General features: G+C 36.8%; 1 protein-coding gene across 18 annotated transcripts in view; it reads left to right on the top strand.

Annotated features, from left to right (window-relative positions):
- Positions 1-19,806, top strand: part of ACSL4 (acyl-CoA synthetase long chain family member 4) — a 68,875-nt gene that overhangs the window by 3,026 nt on the left and 46,043 nt on the right. For 6 of the 18 annotated variants that reach the window (XM_081566798.1, XM_081566787.1, XM_081566792.1 and 3 more), the window contains one exon: positions 9,717-9,822. The exons of 5 other annotated variants lie outside the window; for them this stretch is intronic. The gene's annotated coding sequence lies outside the window, so the exon portion shown is untranslated. Of the gene's footprint in view, positions 1-9,716; positions 9,823-12,396; positions 12,467-16,827; positions 16,869-19,806 lie in introns of those variants that run through there. 7 more of the 18 variants (XM_081566801.1, XM_081566788.1, XM_081566799.1 and 4 more) reach the window with 2 other exon arrangements.

Here is a 19,806-nt window from a genome sequence, read left to right on the forward strand (position 1 = left end):
GTGCAGTGCTAGCACATGTGTAAGTTCCTGTAACGACCAGCACCACAGTCAAGATACAGAACAATTCCATCACCCCAAGGTCTCTGATGTCCTTTTATAGCCATTTCCCTCCCTCCCTGACCTCCTGGCAACTGCTAATGTGTTTTCTTTGCCTGATTGGTGTTTTTTCGCTCAGTGTAATTGTGTGGAGATTCTTGCAGGGAATATATCTTGTATCAATAGTTCTTTTCATTCTTGAGTCATATTCCACGCTGTGGATATATTATAGTTTCACCCACTGAAGGATATCTGGTTCTTTATTGTACTTTGTAACCCGTTATGAATAAAGCTCCTATGAACAGTTATGTACTGGTTTTTGTATGAACGTAAATTTTCATTTCTCTAGGATAATTGCCCAAGAGTGCAACTGATGCTTGTATGGATGTTTAGTCTCACAAGGAACTGCCGAACTGCTTTCCAGAGTGACTGTGCCATTTTAAGTTCCCTCAGCAATGCATGAATGGCCCTCATGTTTGCCAGCACTTGGAGTTGTTACTATTTTTTATTTTTAGCCATTCTGATAGATATATATATACGGTGATATCTTGCCATAGTGTTAATTTGCATTTCCCTAATGGCTATGATGTTGGACATCTTTTCATGTGCTTATCTGCTATCTCTGTATTTTCATCAGTGAAATGTACCTTCATGTCTTTTCTCCATTCTCTAGTTGGATTTTTTTTTTTTTTTTACTGTTCTGAGAGTTCTTTATATATTTTCAATGCTAGTGCTTTGTTGGCCTCGTGGTTTGCAAATATCTTCTGCCAGCCTGCAGCTTGTGTTTTTGTCCTCTTCACAGGCAAGTTTCGCAGAATAAAAGTCTTTAATTTTGATGAAGTCCAGTTTGTCAATATTCCCTCTTATGGATAGTGTGAAGGAATCTTATGTACCCTTGTTATTTAATTTTATTCCTTGCTGTTCTGTATAACATCCGGTATTTCTGTAAGCAGTGTGAACATGTTTTTTTCTTTGAGCATTCCTGGGGCTCAGATGTATTCTTCAAACAAGTGACCTTGATGGCTTAGAGTATGAATCCATACTTATACATGTTCTCACTGGATTAAAATGGCTGCCATCCTTTTGTGCCTTAAAAATATAATTTCTACCTTACCAGGCAGTCACCATAACATTAAAATTAATATTTTAAAATTAAGTAGATGCGTCATATGCCAAGGAGATTTTTGGTTTCACTTTCTAATTTTAAAATATTTTGGCAAAACTGTGTAGTTTCTAATCAACATTTCTGGTAAGTAATCCAAAGAAAAAAATTTGAGTTCTCATTTAAATGTACTTTGAAAGTCTGCTTCTGCATTTTGAGTAGTCAAGTTGCAAATATGATGCTACATTTAGTAGGCTTGTTCTGCTCAGAATAATGAATAGAATGTTGAATTTGTCTGTCTAGACTGGATGTTTTTCTTTATAGTAGCTACTTAATGTTCATTTTAATTATCTCTTAAAATAAGCATTAGTTTTAAGGTAGCTTACAAGTGTTATTTTGAAAAATATATGTGCTCATGTTTGAGAAGAACTTACAGGAAAAGCTTAGTGATTGATTTTTAAGAGTATTCATTTCTCTAAGGGGGCACTAAAATTATTACTTGTCCCTTCAGTGTCACAATATTTGCTCAATAAATTTATAGCCAGGATAGTGGATTCCTAGTTGGAGGAGATCAATCATTGGTGTAAGACAATGGTGGGTAAAATACTGCCTGTGACCAAATCCTGCCCACCACCTGCTTTTGTAAATAAATTTCTGTTGGAATACAGGCACATCCATTCATTTATGTGTTATCTGGCTGCATTCAAAATACAGTGTCAGAGTTGAAACAGAGAACTTAACGGCCCTAAAAGTCAATTTACTCTCTGGTTCTTTACACAAAAAGTTTGCCCAGAGATAAAGCAACCTTATAATAAATTATTGAGTCTCTATGCTTTAAAGGAAATTTAACAAATGTTACCTTGAGTTTTAGTACCTTTTAGGTATATTTCCATGTGGAAATTGTGGTTTGGAAGAGTGTATTCATTTTCTTTATTGTGTCCAAAGGCACTGATCTAGGGGCAGCGTTAAGGAATGGATGAAGAGTTGGAAAAGTTGATCTTGTTGTTTTTGTCAAGTGTGGGCTATTTCAGTGTGAATGTCAGTTTGCAAGTTTGGCAACTGGTGAGATTCAGAAGGAAGCCTATCTAGTCGAGATATCCTTTGGAGATTCTGTTGTGTGCCAGAGTGGTAATGACAGAGCCAGGTATGGCAGTTCTGTTGCTCCTCCTCCCAAAGTTACTGTGATCTTTAAATACATAGTAGTTTGAGCCTGTCAAGCTGAACCTAAGACTGTTTATTATTTTGTGTGCACAGCTTCCTTTTATAAGTTAGAAGTTCATACTTTAGTTCTTTTAAATGCCCCACCTACAAGTAAGGTTGAAAATGGAAACTGAGTTTGGACTGTTTCACTGTATATTTGGAAAGAAATGGGTCCCTGCCTCACATCATACTCCGAAAGAAGTTAAAGATGTATTTTAAAAAAAATCTATGTATATATTTTTAAAACTTCTGGAAAGCCCAACACACTGTAACAAAGTTGAAAAGTCATATGACAGGCTGGAGGAAAAGAATTTCTATATATGCCATGGAAGCTTTTATTGACTTCCACTTAACTGACCCACACACGATGAACTGAACACTTGTTATTAGTAGATTGGTATCTGGTATGCCAGGCTTGTGAACCCACCAGTACAACAGATGCTTTTATTACTGAATTATTATGAATTAAAATAATTAAATTAAAATATGAATTATTATTTTATTATAAATTACTATGCATGTTCTTGTTTTCATAAACATGAAATTTATTTTCATATAACTTGATACAATCTGTGCAGTGAGGAATTGAAGTTCTTACTGAAAGTTTACATATGAAATGATATGATATCTGGGATTTGCTTCAAATTATATAGGAGTTGAGGTGCAGAGTGCATAGAGATGTGAAAGAAATAAAATTCAGCAAATACAGATGATAGTTGAAGTTGGGGGATAGGTTTATTGTAACAGAACAAATGGCATATTTTGAAATGAGTTGATGAAAGCAAGTTGTAAGTGTATAATTAGGTGTGTGTAAGACAATGATAAAAGATTTGTATAAAATATATATATAAATCTGAAGGGTTCTCCACTAATAGTTCCTTGCAAGTATCTTTTAAGTTCTTTGAAGTTCTGCATTATCTAAGAATTCAGTTTAAATTTCTTTACAGTCAGTGGGCCTGGAGTTAAAGAAAGGTTTTGGCCTCCTGGCCCTTTATCAAAAACTTGATGAATGAGTGTACATTTACCACTGATAAAATGAAGATAAAATGAAATGTTTGTCATGAGCATATTTTTTTATGATTGTTCACCTTAGTTGACTTTTTAAATTAGCTAATTGTGTTCCAAATAAAATTAGGTTAAAAGGTTTCTACTCTATAATATCTATGATACGTAAAGAGCTCCTACAGACAAATAAGTAAAAGGTACCCGTTAGAAAAAGTGGCAGAGGGTTGTGAATTAGCCTTTTACAAAAAAAAGAAAAGAAATTGAAATAATGATTCAAGAAGAAAAGATGCTCAAATTCACTCTAGTAATTAGGGAAATGAAAAACATTTTTTTTACCAAATACATTGGCAAAAACTGTAATATCCACTTTTAGAAAGGAATGGGCACTGTCATACACTTTAATGAGAGTGTGAATTGTGTAGCTTTTTGATAGAGTGCCAAAATCCTCTCATTTTTAAATGTGCATATATTTTTGACCCAGTAATTCTGTAGGAAGCTATTCTGGGTAAGTTACTGTACATTTGTATAAAAATATATACAAGATTTCAATGCAATGAAGCTTGGTAACAGTGAAAACTTGGCAGCAACCTAAATGTCCATCAGAAGGGGAATGACTTAAATAATAACATGATGTTCTGTGGAATAATATGAAGCTATTAAAGGAAAGAAATCCCTTAGACCTATATAAATGGACATGGGAGTTCCAAAATATGTTGTTAAAGGGTAGAGGGAATTATATAACACTCTATATACCATGATTCCACTTATCTAAAACAGACAAAACCTTGCCATGCATATGGATAATACAAAGAGGTGTGACTGATACACACCAAGAATGGTTATCTCTAGGGCAAAAGGGAGTGGTGTTAGAGGAAGGCATTATAGAGATACTTATACTTTTTACCCTATACAATTCTATAATGCATTTTAATATATTATTACTCTTTTGATAGTAATTTTACAGATTCCTCATATGCAACATTACACATTGAAGGATATTTACAATGCAGTTTCTTCATTGTGCTTTATACAATAACATTGTGCTAGAAATGGGGTGAGTGCCTTGTATTTAGAGAGTGAAGTGAAGTCGCTCAATCGTGCCTGACTTTTTGCGACCACATGGACTGTAGCCTACCAGGCTCCTCTGTCCATGGGATTTTCCAGGCAAGAATGCTGGAGTGGGTTGCCATTTGTACTTTAACAAAGGAAGAACATTATTTTTAAAACTATTTGTATTTTCGGAATTTTCTGCACTGAAAATATAAGTATAAAAAAGAATAAAAGCACCATAATCCCATACCCAGGGAGATCTATTGTCAACTTTTGGGCCAATCCACTCCAGTACCCTTGCCTGGAAAATCTCATGGACAGAGGAGCCTGGTAGACTAGAGTCCATGGGGTCACAAAGAGTTGGACACGACTGAGTGACTTCACTTCTTTCACTTTGTGTACATACATGTATGGACACTTGCATGCACACACACATGCATGTGTGCAAACATATGTATCTTCTTTCTACAAAAGAAGGGTTCTTAGTGTACACACCGATTTGTAACTTGCTTCCTTTAACTGGACTCTATACAGTGAGCATCTTCCATGATCGATAACTGTGAATAAGTGAAAAAGATATCCTAGTAGGAAAAAGAACAACCATGTGCTAGGTAAATGTAGTGTTTCACTTAAAATAACTGATTTCTGGGACAAACTATAATCTTCAAACAAAGTCATGGCCGCCAAAAGTAAATAACCAAGGAATGAAAAAATTCTCAATGTTAAACCAGTTCAGTTCTGTTTTGAATTTATGCACATGTTGTTTAAGTTATAGTTACTAGTAATGATATATAAGTACAGGATATTAAAAGGTCATTAGGGATCTTTTGGGTGGGGTTTGGGTTTAATGAAGATTTTAAAACTGAGCTTTAACAGTTATTGTGGTTCAAAGAAAAACCAACTGCTCTAATTTTTGGTAAATGTGTGGGCATAGTTTTGTTCTTTCCCAGCTTATAAAAGTAAAGAAAATCTGGCTGTCTGTGGCAACATGAATCATTGTCTATGGTATCTCAGTCTACAGTAAAACTGAACATTAGGAGAAGTGTGTTGCAGGACCAAGGTTGATTTATATAGGTATGTATTCTGCTCATATGTCATCGAGAAGCATTTATTAAGCACATCTGCTATAGGCTCATTATAACCACTTCTGGGTTTATATTGTGGGATTTAGAGGTGAAAATACCTCACTTTATGATGAATTCAATAGAGTATTTAACAAAAGAATATTCTGCCTTGTAGACAGTGGTGGTAATGTGATGGCCCAGTGTAGCTGCTCATATTTTTGTTATGGCGATTGAAATAGCATCCCCATTCTCCAAGGCCTTTCTGGAATTGATTTTGCAGCAAGAGGATTTTTTTTTTCATAGGCACTGTGAAGTTAGAAGATTTTATAGGGGTCTAAAAATCCCATGGACAGAGGAGCCTGGCAGGCAACAGTCCATGCGGTCGCCGAGTCAGACACGACTGAGCCACTAAGCATGCGCGCAGAATAAGAGTTTTCCCATTTCTCACTTGATTAATGACAGGTGCGTGTGAGATGAGGTTATTAACAGAGGTATTTGAAACATTTATGGTGGCTTCTAGTGATTGTTAGGAAGTTAAGGCAGTGGAAGGCATGGTGAAATACCTGTTTTCTCTTAGGTATTCTGTTTATTACCTTCAACATGTGCCTGAAGCATCCTAAATATTGTTAAAAAAAGAGAAATGACAGGGTTGTGGAGGACCACTCCCCTGGGGGTACCCAGGTGATGTCATCAAAAAAAAGTCTGCAAAAATGGGCCGAGCAGCAGCAGCTCCCTATGAAATGGTGCTCATTCGTTTTTCTTGGAATATATTAGTCATTTCTGCTTTTCAAATGAACTGAAAGCTGAAAACTTCCCGCAGACAGGAAACAGGGACTTGGTTGAATGGGCTTTAAGTTCAGTTATGGCTTTGGAAACAGAAGAGAAGACACAGCTAGCACAAGCATCTCGCGGGATGCCTCCAAGTAAAAGGTGCTGTGTCCTCCATGACTGCTGAAGATGGTAAGTTGAGAAGTAGCTTAAAAGAATAGTTGAAAAACCGTAACTTGACTCAGGGGTGGAAGTGGGCAGAACTAGCCATAAATAACTGTCAGATGAATGTGTTTCAGACAAATAGAGTAGAAAAGAGAAAAGCAGGCCGGGATAATGGTATTCTTATACTTGGAACCACAGAAACCTTCGGGATTTGGTCAATTGCAGGTTAGTCTAGAATGGTTTAAAGCCTTTGGTAGAATATTGGGGATTCCCTCTGTGCCCAGGCATTTCCTTACAGAAGTAGGTTAGAATATCTGTGAAGAAAGTGGTTTCTATACTCTGGAAACTAGAAAAGGCAGGGTTCAGGCTCACTGTTTGGTGAATTATAGTGACCTGCAGATGGGAAAATGTGTAGTGTTTATTTCCCCCAGTAGAAAGAAATGTCAGCATTAGCATATTCATTCAAATATAGTTACATGTTATACATTTTTAAGCAAAATGACTGAACTTGGAAGGATATTATACAACTCAGATTTTCCACCAGAAATTTTGGGATCCCTTTCCTTCGATTTTGTTTTTAGTGTCAGGTGTAAAGGCCAGAATTTTTATGTAGAAGCAGGTTTTTAATTTATGCCCTTGTGTACATTAATTTTAATATTCTCTTGATCACCAGGAGATCATTGAGAATTAAACTGTTAATAAGGGAGTAGCTTTCTTTAGGAAGTATCCCCCCAAATAATTTACTTCTTTACAAGTAATTTTAGAAAAGACAACTGCAAAATGGAAACCTCCCTGGAGAATCTCCCTTCTCTTTTTTTTATTCTTGTTTTGAAATGGAGTTCCCCAACCTCACTATTCCAGTCTTTCTTTTAGGACTGAGTGGAATTGAATCAGGGATGATGATTCTCAACCCCAGAAGTACATACAGAGTGTTCACTGCAGTTGTAAAGATACGTGCACTAGTCCTGCTGGCTGACTTGAATCCTAGCTCAGTAGGGTCCTTTTGTAGTCACTGTAAGTATAAGAAGTCTGCAAAGGAAGACTGTCCTACCTGGCTCTTGGGAGGAGAATATTCCAGTGCTCAGGTAGCTCCCTAATCTCTGTCTTATGTCAGCGGTACCCTGCATTTGAGCCATTGTTCTTTGGTTATATGAAATGTTTGTGTGGAGTGATTGGCCTGTGATTACAATGATATACATGTGGTGAAATGGCGGAGTTGTTCCTAACTCAATTTTCAGACCACTGATCTTTTTCTCATAAAGCCCCTAACCCTTAAAGATTGTAGGATGTTTTTTTTTTTTTTAACTTCTTGGGGAGAAAGTGTGTTTCCCTGGTGGCTCAGCGGTAAAGAATCTGCCTGCCAATGCAAGAGACTCCGGTTCAATCCCTGGGTTGGGAAGATCCCCTCGAGGAGGGCATGGCAACCCACTCCAGTATTCTTGCCTGGGAAATCCCATGGATAGAGGAGCCTGGCAGGCTACAGTCCATGGAGTTGCAAAAGTTGGACATGACTTAGTGGCTAAACAACACAAGGAGGAAGTGCTTCCTATTAATCTTGCTTCTAATTGTCCTCAACTGATGAAGACTGTTGTCTACCTCCCTCCCTGCCTTTGATTGAAGGGTCATGTTGCTTAGGGCATTGCCCACAGGAAAGAGGAGGTGGATGCTATACTAGGGCATGACCAAAGGAGTGGGAGGTGGCTGTGAGCATACGGTCTCTAGGCAGAATGTACCTTGAGTTTTGAAAACTAGGAATCTCTACTCCAGTTTGTAATTTAAAGACATATTTTAGAAACCAGCTGTAGCCTATCGAATCCCTAAACTAAGAGAAGATTGAGAAGCCTTGCAGTGTTTAATCTGATGATATCACAGTCCTCAGTGGAAATCTGCAAAATTGAGTCAAGATTCTATTTGTCTTCTTCAAATATGGGATTGTTGTTATGAAACACATATATGTAACTTTAATGAGTTTGATGAGATGCACACAATTCATTTTGATGCAGCTAATTCTGGTTGAAAGAGTTACTTTTCAACCTAGACTTGATTTCTTTACTCTTGCATCATTTCTAGCTATTGTGACACTAAGGTCATTTTATTTGTCTGGTCTCTTCTAGATGTCATAACATTTTGTCATGAGATCATGAGAAATGTTTCTTCTGCTTTGAGAGGAGTGATTGGGAATCAGTTTAGGACGGAAAATCTATTCTTAGATTTGTTGCCTCTACTGCTGACCTCTACCTGCTGCATGAAAGAAAATCAATAATGTCTCAAAGCCTCACAGTTAACATATTTGGGTTACATAAAATTGTTCTGTGGAATGATCTAAACTTTTAGAATTTGTTTTGAGTTGGGTACTTGGTCGGGTCTGGGGCCATGTCTTGCTATTGCTTGACCTTAAAATTTTTTTTTTCTGTTTTTTACTGGTACTGCCCCCTTGCTGATGAAATATCAGGATGTTGTCTAGGTGGGCTTGGCACCAGGTGCCAAACCTTGAGGTGCTGGAAGCATTTTAATAATATCTTTTCTTATTCTTTAAAAATCTGGCCTGTCACTGTCACACAACCATCAGACCTCAAGATGTGTGCTTAACGGAGAACGTTTGTTTTCAGAACCGCCTCTGTGTTGACCTTAGTTTTGCTTTTGAAGAAGAGTAAGCAGTGTATTGCCCCATGCAGTCCATGAGAAAGCAAACCACTTTTACTGCTCCTCATATTGTTTGCAGATGTTTCTAGGAGGATTGAATTATAACTTAATTTAAAGATGATACATTTTTGCTTAACAATTCACAGAAATAACTGCAAAGGGATGTCTTAAAGGCAGATTACATTGCAGATACAGCAGAAATTAAATGCTTTAGAGATAAATGGGTGATATCTACTAGTAGGAAATATCAACACTGTTGAAATTGCAGCAAGTTTCTTGGCTGACCTTTTTATGGGGACACATAATAGCCCTTCATTAAGCAGTGTCCCATTGAGATGGGAAAGACTTCTGTTCTGCTTGGGAGTTCTTAGTACACTGGTGCTTCTTTTTAAATCTGTTTTTTGAAATTCTTGTTTTGGGTATCATCTGCAGAAATACCTTATTGATGCATTTTCGATATCAACTAATGAAACTTCCAGGTAACAAAACCTCAGTTGAGTGTGTTTTGCAATGGCACTAACCTATTCCAAATTTTACACTTGCCAGAGTAGTAGTATAGCCAGAAAGCTGTAACCTGTTTGTAACAGCTGGGTAGCAGTCTGTAGATGAAATTGATCAAAACCTTTTAGTTTTCTGTTTGTGTACTTCAGCTCTGCATTTTCCTTTCCTTTATTTCTTTTCAGAACCTCACTTTCATCCTTTGGCCTTGCATAATTCTTCTTGCTTCAATATTTAAAGATTAAAAAAAATACATTTTGAACAAGCCAGCTGGACCCTAAGCAGTAACAGGTATAACTGGATAATTCTGGCGGGTAGCTATTATTATTAACTTTTTATTAATAAAAGGTAAGATGACCATCTGATTGGGCATATAGGGTTGAGGGTTGGCTAATGGGTGACCCTCCTTTCCTGTTACAAGTGTATGTCTGCTCTCTGGGTTAGTCTCATGGCCTCTTTAAAAAAATTTTTTTTAAAGATTTTTCTGATGTGGATCATTTTAAAAGTCTTTATTGGATTTATTACAATATTGCTTCTGTTTTATGTTGTGGTTTTTTGGCCACGAAGCATGCAGATCTTAGCTCCTGGATCAGAGATTGAACCTGCACCCCCTGCGTTCGAAGGCAGATTCCTAACCACTGGACCACCAGGGAAGTGCCTAGTCTTATGTCCTCTTAAAATATTATCTATTGAACACTAAGCTCCAGAAGGAGAGGACATAGTAAATGTTCACTGGATTTTTCATGAATGAATGCATGTTCATGTACCTGTAGCTGCCTGGAATTTGGCAACTAGAAATATTACAACTAAAAATATTACAAAAGAAATGGGTTGGGACTTCCCTGGTGGTCCAGTGATTGAGAATCTGCCTGCCAATGCAGGAGACATGGGTTCGATCTCTGGTCTGAGAAGATCCCACATGCCACGGGGCAACTAAACTGGTGCCCAACAACTACTGAGCCTGCAATCTAGAGCCTTTGAGCCACAACTACTGAAGCCTATGGGCCTAGAGGCTGTACTCCGTGCCCCACAACAAGAGAAGCCACGGCAATAAGTCCATGCACCACAACTAGAGAGTAGCCCCTAATCGCTGTAATAGAGAAAGCCCAAGTACAGCAATGAAGAGCCAGTGCAGACAAAAAGTAAGTACATTTTTTTTAATTAGAAAAAAAGAGAAAATGGTTATTACTGGCTTTACTTACTTTTAATTCCTTCCCTCAAATGTTCTTATGGTGGTTGGTCTTCAGCAATGATTACAAAATCAAAGAAAATAGAGACTCAGCCATTTATTTCTGGCTTCAGTGAGTCTTTGCCCAATAGGGTAACTTCACTTTCATATTATGAGAGGCAATGCATATGTCATTAAGTCTTTACAGCTTTTGGTTGTCATGCTAGAAGGCATAGCTTCTTCAAAGCTTCTATCTATGAAAGAAGTTTGATTCCACAATATTATTCTTTAGATGTAGGAATCTTTTTAACCAAATGGATATTTTCTTCTAGGTTTAAAAGGTGTGATCTTAATACATGGCTTATTTTTTAAAATAAGTATTTCATGTTAGAATAATGTTAGATTTACAATGAATTTGTGAAGATAGTTCTGATGTTCTGGATATCTTTCCCTCAGCTTCCCCTAAGGTTAACATTTTACATAACAGACAGTGGCACAGTACTCTACAGTATAGAATTTGTTTGGATTTCCCTAGTTTTTCTACCAAAGTCTTTATTTTTCTTCCTGTTCCAGGATCCAAAATTGTTATACATGTTTATTTTTGAAACATATTTGGATAAAAAGACAAAACAAAGTAAGGGTAACCCCCTACCCAGAGACATCTAAGATTTTTAGTAAATATCCTTCCATATGCCCCCAAACTTTTGAATGCCCCTAAAACACTGGGTCTTAGAAAAGGCCCTGATGCTGGAAAAGATTGATGGCAGGAGGAGAAGGGGATGACAGAGGGCAAGATGGTTGGATGGTTTCCCCGACTCAATGGCCATGAGTTTGAGCAAACTCCAGGAGATGGTTAAGAACACGGAAGCCTGGCATGCTGCAGTTCATGGGGTCGCAAAGTCAGACACAACTGGGTGACCGAACAACAACAGCAAAACACAAAATGTGTTTTATATACTGTTTTGTAATTGCTTTTTACACTTAATATGGTATTTACTTTTTTGGTGAACGTGTTCCCATGTCTGCTATTTTTTAATATAGTTTAATCTAGTCCCTATCCTGAGGGTTGTTTTTTTTTTGTTTGTTTGTCATGCTATGTGGCTTGCAGAATCTTAGTTCCCCAACCAGGGATTGAACACATATCCTCAACAGTGAAAGGACCGAGTCCTAACCACTGGACTGCCAGCAAATTCGCTATATTTAGTTGTTTTGTTTCCATTTATTTGTTCAAATAACTCTTCATGATTAAAGAGAAACTATGCATGTATTCTGAACCTTTTTTCCCCAACAAACCCTAGAGATAGGACACTCTTATCAGTAACAGTGGCTCACTAAACCAGTGGCTCTAAATAGCTGTGTATTTGGTTGAACTGTTTAAATTGTTATTTTGAGGGGTATGTAACAGTTTTTTGACTCAAGCAATTTTATATGGCTCAAGTTAATAGTTTTTTTTTTTTTTTGATTTTTAAAAAATATGTATTTGTATTTTGAAAATTTTCCGATAAAGATCATGTTCATTTACTAAGACAAAGTATATTCTTTATTTCCACTAAAAGTGGTTTAAGAAGGACTAAAGAAAAACTGCCAAAATCAATTCATGAAAGATATTTTAAAATGTGAGATAATACCACCTAATAGTTTTTTAAATAGCTTTCTAAGTCATTCTGATTGCTTTCCTTCCTTCTCACTCCACTCAGAATCCCTGGTATCTCACTCTGAGATTCTCTGCGTTTAGAACAATGAGCCAACTCTGAAAAATTTCACCAGGTAAAAATGTTGACAAATCACCTTCCAGGTGTCTCTGATAAACACAGCATCCTTAAGACCTATGCCTGTGTTAATGATATATGCAGGGAACTTGAAATCTGGTTAATTGCATCTGTCCATCAATATGCTGAAAATAAACTTCTGAGCATTTAACCTAAGCTCTGGAAGATGCAGGCTACTTGATGGCTCTGCCTCCTGGTTCCATATCTGTATTGGATAGCCAGGGGCACTGGCGCCACCCAGTGGTTCCTTGTAGACTAGCAGCTGATGTTGCTCTTAATACTACTTTCACTTTTTTTTCTTTCCTGTTTTTCCGCGTTCATGGTCTCACCTTCCTTTGCTTCTCTCCATCTGTGCCAATTGCGCTAACGGATTTCATTTAGCCCAGCTGGTGAGAACTGGAGCGGTACCCTAGCCATATAATTTTGCTGCGATATCCTTATATCAGTAAAGGCTTTGGAATATGAGACATGAAATCATAGATGTAAACATACTGAACAGACTGTTACTTGCCCTGCTTGTGAAATCATTATTCCTACCCAGAATGGCCATAAAATTTGTATTCTGCCAGAATGTGGCATGTCTCGTGTTTAATTTCAAACTTCTCAATAGATGAGAGGAAGTATTCCTATACATCTCAGATATGAAGAAGCATACATTTCTGCCTAGAGTGAAAGATTTAAGTGGGAACTCATTCTTTGGTCTCCTTCTTTAGCATGACTTGTTATTTCAGTCCAGAACTGTTTTGTAAGCACCTACTGTGTACCTGTACTGTGCTGGGTTCTGGGGATTATAGCAGTGATGGGGACAGATATGACTTCTGTCTTTAAAGAGTTTATAGCCCAGCTGGGGAACAGAAACTTGAACACATTTAGGTGTTGTGCTATATGAGCGCTGGGAGGACAAACAGCAGAGGCACCTGACATAAAGTGGGGAGGTCAAGGAAGGCTTTTTAGAAGTGTCATTTAAACTAAGACCTAAAGGAAGCCAAGAAAAGGGAGAAGAGAATGTTCTTGGCAAAGAGAAAAGCATGTGCTAGAGGCAGAGGTGAGAGATTAAGCTTGGTGCTTTTGAGAACCTGAAAGAAGTTCGTGATGGCTAGAGCTGTGAGATCAGCTCATTTCAGCTTCACAGCAGTCCCAGGAGGTAGGAGTATTATTCCCTCCATTTCAGGGTTGTGGCAAATGAGGCGCAGATGGTACATAACTTGCCCGAGGTCACTCAACTCTAGTAAGTGGCACCGCCAGGAACTGGACCCAGGCCGGCTGGCTCCAGCACGTTGGTTCACAATTACCCCTCATCAGGGCGGTGTGTTGTGTGTACTGGAGCTTCACTGTCCCCCTCCCTTTAGCCTTTGATGGAGCATAGCACCTTATCCTGTTCATCTGTGGTCTTTTTTTTTTTCCCTAATGGGCCAAATTAAATAAAATCTTTCTTAGTAAACTGAACATTAGGCTGTACTGGATACAGGCTCGTCCAAGAACTGAAGCTTATAAATAGGTGAAAAATTCCTTAAGCTTACAGCATCTGGGTTAGCCTGGAATGTCTCCTGTTTGCTTTAGTCTTTTATCACTGGGAATCAAATACCTCATTCGATATGCAGCTCTATGGTTGTAACCTCTATTTTCCAGAAAATCTTAGATGGCAAGTTATAATCGGTTGTATTTTTCAGAAACGAGTATCAGATTTGTATTCCCTGCAAAGTTAGAATTTTTGTTTGCTCAGTCCATGGGGTCACAAAGAGTTGGACATGACTGAGTGCATAAGCTCAAAGTTGGTTTGGCAATAGGTTAATTGCCAAATTAACCTATTTGATTTAGGTTAATTTAGTGAAAGGGTAAACACAACTTCTTAAATAGGATTATAGTCTTTAAAAGTCATAAGTTAAAACCCTATTTGTGGAGGTATTTTCTTAAAATGGATCTCATTTATCCTTTATGTACATAATATACAAGTGTATGCTTTATAAGATGAGGGATTGACTTCAGTTAGAAATTACCAATTAAAATCTGAGTAGATTTTAGAAGTGGGATTATAAATATTTGGTTGTAGATAAAATATTTAAAGTTATCATAATTTGATATTGTTGAAACACTTGGAATAAAAAGTCGTGTGTATGTTTAATGGCGCAAAGCTGATTATTTCATTTACTTGCCCATTTGTATATGACTGTGGATTCAGTCAGGACTTAGTACATGGAAGTGTCTTTCCAGTTGGGAAGGTTGGCTTTTGCTGATGTAGCCATACATTCTTACCTTGTTCTCTGTGGGACCAGAGTTAGGGTTATTACTGGGTCATCACTAGGGTTGTCTTTCCAAAAAAAGGAAAAAGGTTGGAGGGTGGGGACGACTCTGATAAGAATTCTGGTAAGAATCTGGGAAAACACATGACAACCAGGGAACATACATTAGCAAGCTGAGAAATGTGATTGCCTTTTTTTCACCAATTCATGTGCGCGTGAGCTTGGTCACTCGGTTGTGTCCAACTCTTTGCGATCCCATGGAGCCCACCAGGTTCCAGTGCCCATGGAATTTTCCAGGCAGGAATCCTGGAGTGGGTTGCCATTTCCTTCTCCAGGGGATCTCCTGACCCAGGGTTCGAACCCTCATCTCTTGCATTGCAGGCAGATTCTTCACCAATTCACATGGGGCTCAAATTTGTGAGCTTAGCTTCAGAAGCACTGGCTTAACCCAGTTAGTTGAGTTAACCAGCAGCCACAGATAGCTTTCCCTTTACTTTGGAGTAAAAACATTAATTTTCAAGTAAATGTGTTATTGTATATTGCAGTGGGATGTTATGCGTAGCTGCTGTGTGCCTTTTATCATTTTGAGCATTGTGAACTCAGTGCCACTAGGCCCTGTTGAGGTTATTGCAGGACACAGTTGAAGCTGTGTGGGCCTTTACAGGAAATGAGATTACTTAATGATACTTTACTGTTGCCCGAAACATTTTGAAATGAAAACTTTGAGGGAAAGAAATGATTCAACCCTTTCTGCCTCCTACAGCTTTTTGAAGTCAGCTAGTACATATTAGTAACTTGATATCACAGTTGATTGGAATGTCTGAAGCAAGACAGTCTTAGGTAAGATGAGATCCTCTAATATTCTGAGCCACTGGTCCCAGAGTTGAGGTTGTAAACAAGTGGGTACTGATGGAGAGTTTACTTCTAAAATCCCCTGCCTTTATCATCCCTCCCATCACCGTGTGGAAAGCAAAGAAAGGATACTCATTTGCTGCCTTTTGCCTGTGATGTTTTCACCTGGGGGCAGGCAGGCCTCAATTCCCATTAGGGGGATGATTGATATTAATATTATATTAATATTAATTAATAATATATTAGTATTAATATACTTGGACTATCTGAAAAATATTTTCTTTGTGGGGCAGAGGAATCCCCATATGACTCTTCTCATACCTCTTAAATCTTTTGCCAGTGTCACCTGGCATTTGAGTTCCTGTTTGTTTTAATAGGATAAGTGGTTGGAACTGTGGGCATTAAGGAAATTATTGACATTCCATCTGTGCAGAACCCCTTGTGATTATCTGGTTTTTTGATATTGCCTATTCACTTGCTAGTCGGCTTCCCTGGTGGCTCAGATGGTAAAGAATCTTTCTGTAGTGGGGGACACCTGGGTTCAATCCCTGGGTCAGGAAGATCCCCCCTGGAGAAGGGAATGGCTATCCCAAATCCAGTATTCTTGCCTGGGAAATCCTGTGGACAGGGGAGCCTGGCAGGCTACAGTGTAGTTATAGCAAGAAAAAAACCCACTCATTTTATTTCACTTCATAGATCATATTACATGGGCAAAAGAAGTTTTTTTACTTTGAGTCTAGTTTAAAAACTGAAGTATCTCTTTTGTAGCATCACTTCACCATGTCACTAGGGCCAAATGCCTTATGGGCCATCTTCTTTGTCACTTATAAATACCCACATATAAACATATACACACACTAGAATTAATTGACACTGGTGCTATATTTTTTATTTATGTATTGAGTGATAGAAGTAATATGTTCACTGTAGCAGTTTTAGAAAATGTAGGAAAAAATAGGACAAAACTAAAAATCACCTATAATTCTATAATCCAGAGATGAATATTTCAGCTGCTAGCCTGTATATATTTAGTTAAGTTTTGTCTTAAAGCAATTTCACTTATTAATATCTTGACCATTTTTTCATATCCTTAAAAATCTTTGACAATACTGCGTTTGATGACTGTAGTGTTAAATCATGAGGATACATCATTATTTTACCAGTCTCCTTTTGGATATTTGCTGTTGTTTCTAGTTTTCTGTTATTTATATCACAGCAGTGACTATTGTCTTTGTTTTTTTGTGCGTGTGCATTTCTATTTCCTTAGGCTAGTCCTAGAAGTAGAGAGTGAAATTACTCAGTCATGAGGTATGTATGGCTTAAAGCTTCTGAATGCCTGTTGCCAGATTGCTTTCTATAAAACTTGTACCAATTTACACTTCCGTCAATGGGATATAAAGTGCCTTTCTGTATACATTTGGCAACACTGAACAATTTCTTTATTCTTAATTGGCACTACTTTCAATGGAATTCCAGTGCATTTTTTTTCAGCAAATAAAAATTATTCCTGGCAGAAATGAAAGTGGCGCTTGCAATATTATGAACAGTAGTACTGCCAGGAACTGGTGGCCCTAGATACTTTGAGAGTCATCAAAACAGGCCATATTTTAGCTCTAAGAGTCTGTATTTCTAAAAATATATTTTCTTTTCTCAAGTAGTTTATCAATCTCATCTTTAATGTAGAAGAAAATGCTAATGTTTTTCTCCTAAAATGATTACTTCATGAGTACTTATTGTTCATTACCTTAGTGCTCTCTGTGTGTTTATTTACTGAGTCATGTCTTTAAAAACAAAATGTAACTTCTGGCAAAAATTGCCCAAGCTTTTGGAAAGTTTTGATTGTTACACAGCAGTACTTTCTGGTCAAGATCTCTTAAAGTAATGAATACTTCTTTCAAGCATTGTTCAGTTCATCAGTATTTTAATAAAGGCCTTGTAAATTCAGAATTACCCATGTATCAACATACTGCTTGAGTAAACCTGGAAGGAAGAGATGTGGTAAGTCCAATGTTTGATATTATGCAATCAATTTGTTCAAAACACTCGTTTAAATCAGTATCGGAAGATTGATGCTCCTGAGTCAAGAATTACCAATGTGTCAGCAATTTTCATCTATTAAAACAGTTCTTCCCCAGTGATTGCCTCCTATTAGTCAAGCTATATCTTAGTTGGATCTTACAAATAGGACTTTTGATCTTTGTGGTTTTAAAAATTTCTTATTTAAATGCAGTTGTTCTATTGAGAGCATTTCAAGAGAATGTGCCTTTCTGTCTTGATACTGTTAATTTCATCCTAGGTAACCAAAAGGTTAGAAATAGTGTACTTTTTTGCTTTCTAATATTCTCACATTTCATCTTAAGAGTAAACCTAATCAACACTGATTAGAAAGAAATTCTTACTTTAGCCATATAGGGAAGCATATAAGAGGCTTTCCTTATGTTCTAGAAAATAGATCCTCTCTTAGCTCCTGTGATCATTTGGAAGGGGAGGGAAGAGAGTTTCTTTTTAGAGACTAATTACCCTGATTTTAAAGCCTATTTCAGCTCTGGAAGTCTATAACTTTGTAGGTAAGGAATGTAATTTTTATGCATATAGATTATCTTCCTGTCCCAGGTGAGGTCTGGTATTTATATTGTAGGTAGATACTTGTCATTTTTATACATACACATAATTTATGTATGTGTGTGATATGCAAATTGTATGGGTGCATATATATATATATAGCCATGCTAATGATGAAACTGTGTGTGTGTATAATTCATATAATTTACCATACTAATTATAAGGGAAAAGTTATGTAAGAGAATGGGTGATAACAGAATTCTTAGAGTTGAAGTATTTCTCTTAACGTTCAAACTAGACTGTTTTTGAGCTTGGGTAAAGACGGTGGGTAGAGTATAAATAAACATTGCTTCAAAACTGTGAGAAAATGAAACAAAGAATTTACCCCAGAATACTGCAGATTTAACTACGTAAAGAAATATTCATTGTTGTCATGGATATGCAATTTATATATTGTTCTAGCACTGAAAAGAATAATTTCTGACTAACGAGTAAAACAAAGGATTTTCTCTTTGGCTAAAATTGATTATCATTGTATCATTGTTCTAAAATGTAATGGTAGTTTTTTTGTTGTAAGTACTTTTCCAAAATATCTGCTGAAGTTGATAATGTAAAAAAAAATCCTATCTTAAAAATAGTTATTAATGAAGTGAAAGCTGATACTAAATGTGAAGAAAAAAATGAGTTAAACCAGCTGTATTCTCTGACAGCTGTTAGTTTCCTTTATCCATTCCAACAGATTTTTAATGCTCTTTCAAGCCAAAATAGATGCAGAGATAATAAGACAATCCTTGCCCTATATGACCTTCTATTTATGTTTAATTAAGTGATTAAGATAAATTCATAAATGGTATAAGGTGCAGTTAACCTAGCAGTTTGACTTAACAATTCTGCTAGAAATGTATCCTGTAGAAGGGCTGGCATAAATATATTGTTAAGGGTGTTTATTGCTATGTTTCTAATGATGAGAAATTAGAAAATCCCAAATATGCATCAATAGGGAAGATTGGTAAGACTTAATTTTGACATGTCCATACAATGGAATACCATGTAACTGTTAAAAACTTAAAAAGCAATAACAAAGTAGTATTATGTTAGATCTATGTATTCTGACATGGAAAGGCATGTAAGAGCCATTTTTTAAAAAGAAAGTTGCAAGCTTATATAGATAGTATGATTCAGTTTTTAAAAATTGTGTGTGTGTATTAGAATATGCTTAGAAAAAAGTCCCCAAGGGTATTCACCAAACTGTTAAAAGCTCTTGTTTCTAGAGGATCGAATGAAAAAGATAGTTTCACTTGTATTTGATATTTTGTAATGTTTGTTTTTCAAGCAGCTTTTTGATATCATGAGTATTTTATAAACACTTCATGGTTTTAACTAACTTTTCCATGAAGCAGCATTATAGTCTGTGACTAGTCTGTGACTAGAATTACATCGGTACTCTTTTCATGATAGATTCTGGGTAGTTTTACTTAGGTCATAACATTTCTTTAATAGTTTTAATGTTTACAAATCAAGTGACCCACAATCTTAGGAGCATTTACAGCTCCTGGACCACTCATACTCAAGTATATTTTTAAAGAGAAAAGAAAAGATTCTACTGTAGCTTAGACTCTTGAGCAGTAACCTCTGGTAATTTGACTAGCTTATGACTGTCATGTAGGCCTTTTAAATGAGTCAT

This window comes from Giraffa tippelskirchi, chromosome X (genome assembly GCF_054371585.1).
Source record: "Giraffa tippelskirchi isolate mGirTip1 chromosome X, T2T-mGirTip1v1.2.pri, whole genome shotgun sequence".
In the NCBI taxonomy this organism is placed as follows: domain Eukaryota; kingdom Metazoa; phylum Chordata; class Mammalia; order Artiodactyla; family Giraffidae; genus Giraffa; species Giraffa tippelskirchi.